This window comes from Pteropus alecto, unplaced genomic scaffold, assembly GCF_000325575.1.
Source record: "Pteropus alecto unplaced genomic scaffold, ASM32557v1 scaffold129, whole genome shotgun sequence".
Classification (NCBI taxonomy): Eukaryota; Metazoa; Chordata; class Mammalia; order Chiroptera; family Pteropodidae; genus Pteropus; species Pteropus alecto.
The window spans coordinates 299,916-311,723 of record NW_006442597.1 but is presented as its reverse complement, the minus strand read 5'-3'; the positions used below and the strand labels follow the sequence as shown (position 1 = coordinate 311,723).

The 11,808-nt window shown below is 43.2% G+C and overlaps 1 long non-coding RNA gene across 1 annotated transcript; it reads left to right on the top strand.

The window, feature by feature from the left end:
• The first annotated feature begins 6,812 nt into the window (after window positions 1-6,812).
• On the top strand, window positions 6,813-10,083 carry LOC112471804. Its single transcript, XR_003043413.1, has 3 exons — window positions 6,813-7,196; window positions 9,057-9,156; window positions 9,787-10,083. It is a non-coding gene; the product is annotated as an uncharacterized LOC112471804 (long non-coding RNA).
• Window positions 10,084-11,808: the final 1,725 nt, after the last annotated feature.

The window sequence follows — 11,808 nt, the reverse complement described above, 5'->3', positions numbered from 1 at the left end:
TGGCCTAATGGAAAAGGTAGATGAAGAGGCTGGAGAGTGGGCAATCAAAATGGCGTAGATGATAAAGACTCTGTTCATCCCTCTGGTGACCAAATCAAAGTTGTGACAGAAACAAGGAGCAGCAGCAAGGAAAAATTGCCTGAGATCTAGATGAACAAGCCATACAACTAGAGAGAAATCCAAGAAAGCACCCTGCAACAGTGAGGACATGGGGCTGCCCAATCTCCAGCAGCTGAGTGAGACAGAGGCAGCGGCAGAAGCCTCTTAAAGGGGCCACATCCGCGAATGGATTTTTGCAGTGACAGACCTGCTCGCTCTGAGCATCAGTGCCGATTTGGCTGTGCGCAGTGAACACCAGAGACTTACAGGGAGACATTGCCAGAGTGAGGGCCAAGGTGAGACTCACTAGGTACATAAGTTAAGGTGGTATCCATTGTTCCCTGTAGAGCCCTCTCCCTTACCAGTGCAATGGACACAGGGCCGCCACAGCCATGACATCATCAGACTGGATAATGGAGGTCTCTCCGCCCAGAGGATTCCCTGAAAACCCACCTCCCCCAACTTGTGGCTCCGCCCAAGCCACATCCAAGTATATCCTCAGTGAGTCAGGTGTTCCTTGCTGAGCAATGCCTAGACTCCCACTGGAGGTAGCTGGCCTTGGCTTCTGGTGTGGCCTTTTGAGGTAACTATAAGCACAGCATCTGTGGATTGCTTGCTGAATCTTAACAAGTGGCCCCAAAGGGGGAGAGGCTTGGGCTAAGTTTGGTCTAGAGCTGAATCCCTCTCAGGATTGTTCCATTGGACACCTACTTCAGAAATCCACACTAATAAGACTGGGAGATTTAAGAGCTTTGCTTAGTCCATAGAAACAGGCATGGAAAGGCAGTCAAAATGGGAAGACAAAAAAAAAACAAAAAAACAGAAACCATATGACAGAACAGATATAATGGAGTCAAGTAATCTAACAGATGCAGAGTTCAAAATACTGGTTATAAAGATGCTCAATGAACTTTTGGTTAAATTCAGTGAGAACTTCAACAAAGAGATAAAAAACATAAAATTGGAAATGGAAATTATTAAAGGGAGCTGGTCTGAAATGAAGAACACATTATCTGAGATGAGAAGTATATTAAATGTAATAAACAAAGAAATAAACAGAACGAATAAAGAAAAGGATCAAATGCCCTATCTAAAGGATGGGAAAGCCAAGGACACTCAATCAAAATGGCAAGAGATAAGATGCCAAGACTATAAAAATAATTTAAAGAGCATATGGTACACTATTAAGGGTCCAAATATCCATCTGATCAGCATAACTGAAGAAAACCAAGATGTTGAACAGCTGTTTGAAGAAATAATGATGGAAAACTTCCCAAACCTGGTGAAGGAAATGAACATGAAACAGCTGGAAGCTCAGAGAATTCAAAAAATCAAGTATCCAAAGAGGCTCATACCAAGACACATCATAATTAAAATACCAAAGGTTAAATACAAAGGATGAATATTAAAAGCAGCAAGAGAAAAACAGTTATTTATAAGGGAACACCCATAAGACTGGCAGCTGATTTCTCAAAAGAAACCATGTAGGACAGAAGGGCTTCGCAAAAAATATTCGACAGGATGAAGACCCAGGATCTACAACCAAGAATAATTTATCCAGCAAAGCTATCATTTAGAGTTGAAGGACAGATAAAGAGCTTCCCAGACAAAAAATAAGCTAAAAGAATTCATCGACACCAAGCCAGTATTACAGGAAATGTTGGAGGGACTTCTTTAAGAAGAAAAAAACATGTATCAAAAACAGGAATAAAGAATGGTAACAACTACATTCCTATCAATAAGTACCTCAAATGGAAAAGAATTAAGTGCTCCAACTAAAAGAATGGATGAATGGAAAGGAAAGCAAGACCCCTACATGTTGCCTATAAGAGACTTGCTTCAGATTAAAAGACACACAGACTAAAAAGAAGGGGATGAAAAAAGATATTGCTTTGATGGACCTAGGAGGTATTTAAGTCAGACAGAGAATGATAAACACTATATGATTTCACTTAAAAGCAGAATCTAAGGAATAAAAAGAAAAAACTAATCAAAAACAGACTCACAAATATAGTGGACAATTTGGTGATGGACAGAGGGGAGGGAAGTTTGGGGGGCTGGGAGAAAGGGGTGAAGGGTTAAAGAAGTACAAATTAGTAGTGGATGGATGGTCACGGGGATGGGGAGCACAGCATAGGGAATGTAGTTAGCATTAATACATTGGCTAAGTGCAGGGGTCAGGGGAGGGAGGGAGCAATTGGGGGGATCATTTTACAAACTATATAGATGTCTAACCAATGTACTATATACTTGAAACTAATTAAAATAAATAAATTTTTAAAAAAGGTAGATTATATAAAAAAATATGGGTAATATAAGCAGAGAAACTGAAATTCTAGGAAAGAATATAAAAAGAATGCTAGAAAAACCTGCAAAAAAAAAAAATGAATAATGCCTTCAATAAGTTTAACAGTAAACATAAAGTGGCTGAAGAAAGAATCGGTGAGTTTGAAGGTATCTCAATAGAAGTTTCCCAAATAAGAATGCAAAGGGAAAAAATTAAAAATGCAGAACAGATAAAATTGAAGAAAACAGAAAAGCAATAGACAATTAAAAAAATTCAAAAGCTGTTTCTTTGAGAAAAATCATCAATAAAATTGATAAAAGTCTAGCCAGGCTAATGAAGAAAACATGGAGAAGATACAAGCTACCAGTACAAAAATGAAAAAATGGCATCACTACTTATCGCATAGACATTAAAAGGGTAATAACAATACTAAGATTATTTCTATACCCACAAATATGATATCTTACATGAAATGGACCAATTACTCCAAAAGTACAAATTACAAAAATTCACTCAAGACTCTCACCTTGATTAAACTTTAGTTAGGCTCCTCTGAACCTTTTTATTGACTAGGGCTTGAACTTAGCATTCCATATCCATCTCATCCTTGACAGGCTTGAATAGCTGTTTTAGCAAGAATTCTCCAAAAGCAGTTTAGAGAGGATCCTCATCCTTGACCTTCATCCCTCACTTTTGACATCTAAGTCCTTGGCCTGCCTTTAACAAGAATCCTATTAGGGCAGTTTAGCAAGAATCTCCCTACACTTGAAGTCTCCTTGTAGTAGTTTGCCATCCACTTACTTATTCTCTTACTCTCTCTCTGCTCATTAGCCTATACATCTCCAGCTTTCTTTGCTGTATCTGGAGTTGAGACTGATCTCTTCCCCTTATTGCAATAATCTTTAATAAACTCTTACTTATCATTTTAACAAATGCTAGAATGATTTTTTTCTTCAATAAATGCTAGTGGGAGCATATACTAGCACAGCCCTTTTGAAAATTTGTTGTTAACATCTATCAAATTTTGCACATCTATTTTAACTGAACAATTCTAATTTTGGCATTAGTATCACAGAAATAACACAAATATATAAAGAAGTATGGACACAAATATTCACTGCACATTATAATAAAAACTGGAAACAAAATAAACATCCGTCACAAGAAAAGAGCCACCCTTGAACGCATCTGTGTCTTTCCACAATGCCAGGTTTATCGAGTGGAACCTTCTCAGATAAACCAATCAAGTACCCATGCAGGTTAACAACACATAGAGAGAGGAAGTAGTCTTACACACAGAGCAAAGGGATGAAAGTCCTTAGCATCTCCCAAGTGAGCCCTGTTGACTGGAAGAGCAGATGGTTTCCTGTAGGTCCCAAGCCAGCGTCTACAGCAGGCAAAAGATCAGCATCTTCAGCTCTCAACATACCTGTTCGTGATGCTCTTGAGTCAGGCTTGAGTACCATCTGTCTGAGGTGTTCAACTTATATGGTCATTGTAGGTTGGAATCCTTATGCTTTCGACTCCTGCAGTGGAGGCTAATCCAGTGCAGTCGTTGCTGTGGTTTCTGTGGTTTGGGGCAGTCCTGGCACATCCTAGGGGCGTTCCCATTATGTACCAGTTGATGTTACTGTCATGATTCCCATGGAATCCATTTTGTAAAGACCTCAAAGTTCTCAGTTCTTTACGCTCTATAAAACATCCATCTAAAAGGTATTAAGTAAATAATATACCCCTCCAATACAACATCATACGGCCAAGAAAAATCATGATGTAATTCTAAATATTCTGACCTGATACTATGATTATACTGTATTAAGGGTCAAAACAATTTGTAAATAAGTAGAAAGAGCTCTTTTTAAAAAATGTATTTGTGTAGTGGTCTGCACTGAATAAAGTCAAGGCCAACCACCTGCAAATACTAGTTACATTTGGTAAGTTGCTACAATTATCTCACCAAGCACTACTCTTTAAGCGGCTTAAATTGACCCTGTGTTTACTTTGAAACAACCGACTTCTCACCATCCCAAGGCGCGGAGATCGCCGGGAAACGTAGTCGTTTTAACTCGCGCAGTGCTCTAGGTCTGTATGGGCTCTCTCTGCGCATGTGTAACTCAAGCTCCGGCTCCTCCGTCCGCCCTCCCTGGGGAGATGCGCCCCAAGCGTCTGGGTCTACGCGAATGCGGTGGCTGCGCTGGGCGCCCGGGACCTTGAGCCCGACAGGAGCGTTTCTCAGAGTGGTGTCCTTGTGCCGGGGGCAGGAAGGGCAGTTCTCGGGAAACAGCCCGGCTTAGGCGGGGCCCATAGGGCCCGCCTCTGGCCGGTTTCGATCTCGGCTAGTGAAGGCCGGAGGGATGATCTCCGCGCTGGCATCGCGGTCTCGGGGGCCAGGCGCTCGGAGCGTGTGGGAATTGGTGCGCCGAGCCCCGCCTGCAGCCGGACTCGGGTAAAGCCCTCGCCGGCCGCGGGAGGGGAAAGCGCATTCGTTGACAGCGAGTGTGCCAGAAAGCGCGGGTGATAGGTCTGCGGTGGAGCCCGAGCTCTGGAGGTGGAAAAGCCCAGTAAATTTCATCGTCACCTGCTACCCAGACCGGGAGAAATAACCTGGGTGCGAGTCAGGGCCCCGCGTCTGAAAATGAAGATGTAATGTCCACTTAAAGGCGTTGATCCGAGAGTTGGATACATCATTTGTAAAGGAGTTAGCACTGTGCCAGATACTAACCATGGAGTGTTAACTGCTATTGTATTTAGAAGGCAGTTTGTCCTTTTCATTGGGTTATTTACCTAAGCATCACATCATTCTGTGAGCTTGGTATTGAGAGAGGAGAGGAGGCATCTGAAAAAATACAAAGGAGAGGGCCTGCGGAAGTAAATGATTCAACCCGGTAAAACTGCTCAATCCCCACATGCTGCTCAGTGTTCTTCAGCTAACATGTTTTCTCATGGCTTCCTCCCCAACCTCAAGGACTCTCCAGCTCACATCTGTTGATTCATAGCTTGCTATCAACTAATGTTCTTATCTCTGTAGCTGTGTAGGAATAACAAGACTGTGTAAAACTGCTTGTTATGTTACAATTAGAGCTCAGCCTTTGGATAGGAGTCCCCTGAGCAGGTCAGGTCTCTGTTCAAGAATCCTATAATGGTGCTGATAACACCAAGGTCATGGGTTCTACTAAACAAATGATCTGTAAGACCAGTGGTGTGGAAATTCCTCCTCCCAAGCATTCCCCTACCCGAAGCTCCCCCGCCCAGCCTGAGTCATGAAACATACGTGAAACTTCAGAGAAAAAGAATCATGTGCCCCTTGCATGGACACTGCAAGGGTATATAAACTGTAAGAAATCTAACCAAGGAGAGATTGTGCTTTGGATCGGCTGCCGGCATTAAATTCTCCTTCCTCTAACAGAGTTGTCTGAGCATCTAATTTCCTCTGTCGGGTGTCACTTCCTGCAACAGATTTCTGGTGCATTGGCTGGGAAGCGAGGAAGAATGGCACCCCATTTGGTGGACTTTGGGTACCCCACTGGGGGGACCCCAACCCGCCTTGTAGATGCGCCCACTGAGTGTGCACTGGGGATTATCCCATATGGAAGCCTCGTAGCATGGAAGGGGAAGCCCCAGCTGCGGGTCCCTGCAAGGATCAGACAGTGGAGGAACAAGAAAACTAGGATGCGTCAGGGCCACGGTAAGGAAAAACTGGGCATGGGGTAACTAGCTTAGGTCCTGCCCCATTGGGTAGAAGGGGAGCCTGATCATTTGTTAGGGGAAACCATGATCTCACAGGGCAGAGAGTGGACTGTGTTAGGTTAACACTGGGCAAAAGGAAAGCCCAATCCCCCTCCGGAGAGTAATCAAGCGTACTCCACAGGTTAAAAGGAGCGACTGCTTACTCTGCACAGGTCAGGGTCTTCCCGGGGAGGGGCGGGGGGAGGGAAGGGGGAGACAAAGGTCAGGGCCTTCCAAAAAGGGGGGGGGAAGCAATGTTTTAACCTGGCATGTAAATGAATAAATGAATGAGTGGCCTGGCCAGCTTGACTTGGTCAAGGTACAAATTTGTAGCTCCATGGCTGGACACCCTTAAGGTCCCCTACAGGCCATGAAGTTTGGGTGGGCTCATCTGAGGCTCTGTGATGTATGGCATATGGTCTATGGCAGCATTGGACTAGTGTCCGATCATAGGTCATAAAGCCCAGTCTGCTACAGCCAAGCATCACCTAAGCTCCTTTGGGACACAGCCAGGTGAGCACCTGAGTGGTCTCCTCTTGTTTTTCTTTGTGTCACCAACACAGGGTGAGATACATGAGGGGGTGGGGCAATTAATTACTAATTGGGCTTAAGAATTATCTATTTCTAAATGGACTTTTTGACATAGGGGCCCTCTGTTGAATTATTTTCTTGAAATTTTAAGGTCTATTTTTCCCTCCATTAGGAAGCTCCCTAAGGTAAATATGGGGAGAGGTTCCTCTAAGCCAACTGTCTTAAATTGTATGTTAAAAAATTTTAAGAACGTCTTCTCAGAAGATTACGGGGTTAGTTGACCCCAGGAAAACTACAGGCTCAAATTACCTTTGACACACTTGGCCAAACCCCTCTATGAAGCCACAAAGTGGGGAGAACGGGAGCCCCTACTCTAGGAATCTACACAACAAAAGGCCTTTGAAAGAAGAGGAGAAAAAAAAAAATCAAACGGGCACTCACTAACGCCCCCGGACTAGAAATCCTAGACCCGTGCTGCTGTCTCCCATTCCCCTTCTGCCGTTCCAGGTGGCACCAGCACTACACCACAGGGTGCACACACAATCCTCTCCAGGTGAGTTACATACTTTCAGATTCAGACACAGCTAGGATTGTGTTCCATGGTATCTTAGGAGTTAAAGTTCAGTGCTTTTGTCCAGGTAGCCCAGGTTCAACTCACGGTGAGGGAAAAAAATATTTTTCCTCCTCCCTCACCAGTGGCACAAACACTTCTCAGCTTGTGCCCTGAAGGGAAGGTAAAAACCACAGCCCCACAGCCTGGCTGTGTGTGAAATACACCAGCAGCAATTTCTCGCAGCTAGGAAGGGGACCCTCTTCCTTCCAAACTAACAATGGGAAGGGGGTCAAAAAGTTTAGCCTGTAAACGGTTCACTAAACTATAATATTATCTTCCAATTAGATCTTTTTTTCCAAGAAGCTGGAAAATAGGAGGAAGTCTCCTACATACAAGCTTCTATGCTCCTTTATCAAGACCCAGACTTATTAGATGGCCCAATGATAAGAGCACCTTCCCGGAGATCTCAAAATCATCAGGAGTTTTCTCCTCTCCCTTCACCCTGAGACTCTGAAGGGGTCCAAGTTCTCTAGGGATCCCATTTATTTCATCACTCCCTGAGGAAACTAGATATGCACCCCCAGGAAAGTTACAAATACTGATGATGGGGAAATATGAGTATGCGCTCATATTTAAGTATAGACCTCTGATCTATATTTTTCTGTGTTACACTTAATATAATGGTTGAATTAAAAATTCTAATTATGATGGAAAGGAAAATGTTTTTTGGTAACAGAAGGAATAAAGTATAAAAATTTATTTTGAAGGAAATTAAAGAAAAGGTGTTTGTCTTAAAATTGGTTATTTCTGAATGAGAAAAGTAGTAGAAGTTTTGTAAAGAGAAATACTGAGAAAATTTTATATGATTGAGCTAAATGAGATTGGAAATTTAAATGACAAAAGTAAGCTAAGGCAAAATTAAAGTTGTCTTTTAATGTTTCTTAGACTATTAGTCTGCTACTGATGTTATAGAAAAGTTTTCTAAGTAGAAAACAAGGATTTCATGCTTAATCAAAGTAATTTCTGTGTTTTATGTTAACTCAACCAGTTTTCTGAGGCTTTTAGAGAATATGCTAACATTAGCCCAAAGTCTGAAGGCCAGACACTCCTAGATATACATTTCATAACTTAGTCTGTGCCTAATATTCAAAGAACGCTCCAAAAGTTGGGGCCAAGACCCCAATCCCGCAGGCTGCCTTGGTGCCAGAGGTCTTTAAGGTGTCCAATAACTGAAACTGGGCAGAGAAGGAAGCAGAGTACAAAAAGGGTGCCAATTTTAGCTGCCTTGATACAGGGACCATCTCGAGGTGACCCTAGACAATAAAAACCTTGCAGGCCTGGAGGGCCTCGATCTTGGTTGGCCATGAGTGGCACTGTCGGGACTGAGGCATAATCAATGTGCAAACTGCAGAAGGAAGGGCACTGAAAGGGCAAATGTTCATCCAGCCCTAGGAAGTGGGGGAGGGGTAGACCTCATAAGCCCTCGCCCCACATAGCAAGCCTCTCACGAAGGGGCTGCTCTCTCCTCCAGCAACGGAGGCCCAAGCTCTTGCAAGCTCCAGTCCTAGAAAAACCCACCATGATCATAATAGTGGAACCTCAGGTCACCCTTGACATGGCAAGAAGGAAAAACTGAATTTTTATTGAATACTAAAGCTATTTACTCTGTCCTGACCCATCCCATGGGCCTCCCTCCAATGCTAACTGCGCAGTGACAGGAATAAAAAGTCAGCCCTCAAGGCAAACAGAAAGGGCCCTACCAAGTTTTGTTAAATTCCCAACTGCTGTCAAATTACAAGGAATCAACAGCTGGGTACATTTATCTCAAATTAAATCAGTTTTTTTTATGAGTCCTCACAGGTTCCTCTAGAAAATAAACCGGAAAATGCAACCTAATCCTGTGAACCCGTGGAAGATCTTAAGTTCTTGTTCTGGGAACTAGATAAGTCCACACGACTAGGTAAGTCCACAGGACTAGATAAGTCCATATGTCCCAGGTGTAAAAGTGGAAATTCTCCAGTTTCAGGGAAGAGGTTATCTCCAGGCGCCATCTCCTAGGGAGAGCAGTAACTCAATCCGGCCCCCGGGAAAGCTCTGACAGCCACTAGTATGCAGATAACGAAACTGCCTGCTAGGCCCTTTTTGATCTAACAGTTCCGCAGAAACATTTGTCTTTGTGTAAATTTACAGCCAACATCTGCTTTCTGTAATCTTGCTTGCTTGCTTGTTCAGAAGACCACCAGGATATGGTCTTAAGCTTTATAAGCTGCCTCCTCTGGAAGCTCGGGGCTGATCTCCTCTGACCCTGCGTGGTAGAGTCAGTCACCGGCTGGCTAATAAAGGCTCATAATTAATCTCAGTTGGCTCCGTGGGTCTCAGAATCATTCGTGCCACAACACAGGGAATCAGGGAACTTTTGTAAATAATTATTCTTTTAGCCCAGTATGTATGCCATGACTCTTCAAAATGATTCAATTTCCTTTCACTAGATATCTTTACCTTGAATTAACAAACTGCCATGAAAAAGTAACTTCATTATCAATTACCTCTACTATTAATTTTGACTTGTCTTTTCTATATTTTTGCTAAGTTTATATCTTCTAGGTTGCAAAGCTTCCTACCACTTCTACGTGCTGGAATGACTTCACGTTGTCAGACTCTTCTGAGCCCCTCAAGGCAACCCTCTGGAAGGAAACACTGACTGCGCAGACAGATCAAGGGTAAGACCTCAGCCCTGCTTTGGTCACACCAGAAGCTGACCAATCTATGCATGGTAGAAGCCTGAGGACAATGTCTCATCAGGATGGGACCCTAGTAACCTCTTTGGAGGCTGGGTCTCCACTTTTGGTGGCTTTAAGACCTTAGTTGGGATAGTACTCCTCCTCCTCAGAACCTACCCCCTCCTCCCATGCCTACTGCTCTTGTGATCTGGTCAACCACCTCCCTCATAGAGGCTATAGTAGAATGAAAAACTGCAGCAAAACTCCTCATGCTATGGAGGTACCAGCCTCTAAACCAAAAGTTAGAAGGATAAGATGCTCTCTGACCCAGTCCTGGGTCATCATAGAGCATCAAAGGGGGGCATGTGGCAGCCTGACCCTGCCTGACCATTTCCTGCTCAAATGAGTTAGTTCCTGACTGCACCCCCAATCCCAGGACTCTCCGGCTGACACTGCAGTCCGAAAACCCACTTAAATGATTAAGCCGGTTTCCTTATAGTTTGGCAACCAATCAGTGTTCTCCTTATGTTCTCTTTCTTTATATGGAATATCTATAGCAGTGTAGGAATGCGAAAGTACAAGATGGTATAAAACTGCCCGCCATGTGACAATGGGGGTCAGCCTTTGGAATCCACTGAGCTGGGGCTGACATCAATAAACGCTGATTCCTGCTTATAGTCTTGGTGTCCCGTCTCCCCATTCGAGAATCTTACAACAATGATGGCCAAGTAATTCTAGGCTGTCTCCAGAAAGGTTTTGCTTCCTTTGCAAATGTCTTTAGCTTCTGGAACTATAGATCTTGAATATAAAAGAAGCAGGTATGCTGGAAGGTGGAATGCTCAAGTTTTTGGATATAAGTGATCCAATTTCTTAATATTCATATGCAGTCTATTGGATGCAATCCAGCTGAAATTGGACCCAATTCGATCCTGGATCCAGTCTGGTTCTTAAGTTGGACCCAGTCCAACTCTGCTGGTAACCAACAAATATCATGGAACTTTGGATTGGGGAGAGGATTGAATGAGCACAACCCAGGAAATAGTGATCATCAACTGATTTTAAACAAAATGGAGAACTGTGGCTGTTACTGGTCCAAGGTCTATGTTCCTGATGCGTCCACCAAAAGTCAAACCTTCTGAGGTTGCAGTTAGGAAAAGTTTATTGATCTAGAAGGCACCAACCAAGAAGATGAGAGACTTAATTGTTCCTCAAATCTATCTTACCAAAGTATTGGGTTCAGGCTTCTTTTGTGTCTAGGCAAGAGGAAATGGGAATAGCTGTTTTGTAAAAGTCAAGCAGCAATCTTATCTAATGATTAGCATGGCTATGTGAAACTTAAGCAGAAGCTATTAGCCTGAAGGCCATGAGAACAAAGCAACTTGAACGAGATGGAGTCAGAGAGATCTAACATTTCAGTCTGTTACAGCCCCCCACTCTTTTTTTGTTGTTTGTTCCTCAATCTTGAGGGAAATAGAGCAACTTGGTCCAGGTTCAATTAATAGGGAGGTTTAGCTTTTAAGATGGAGTCAGATTTGTGTGACCCTCTTATCCAGCTCTTACAATCTCACATGCCCTCCTCTTCCATGATGGTTTCTGAGCCTTAAAGGGGGCATTCCAGTGTTCAATTTAGACAAAGAATAAAAAGCAACTTTCATAATTATGTCCCCTGGTACGCAAATCATGATGAACTGGCCACAGCACAAACACTTCCTTGTTCAGCTAACGAATTATCTAAAGCAATCCAATTATTGTCTAAGAACCCAAGTGCCAAGGACCCTAAGATGGTGTGTTGAGTCTTAGAGCTTCAGCAGCAAAATGGGCCAAATGGCTGAGATGACTATATGGGTTAAATTTTATAACATTTAGTTAATATCAGGTGCTCAGGTAGACTT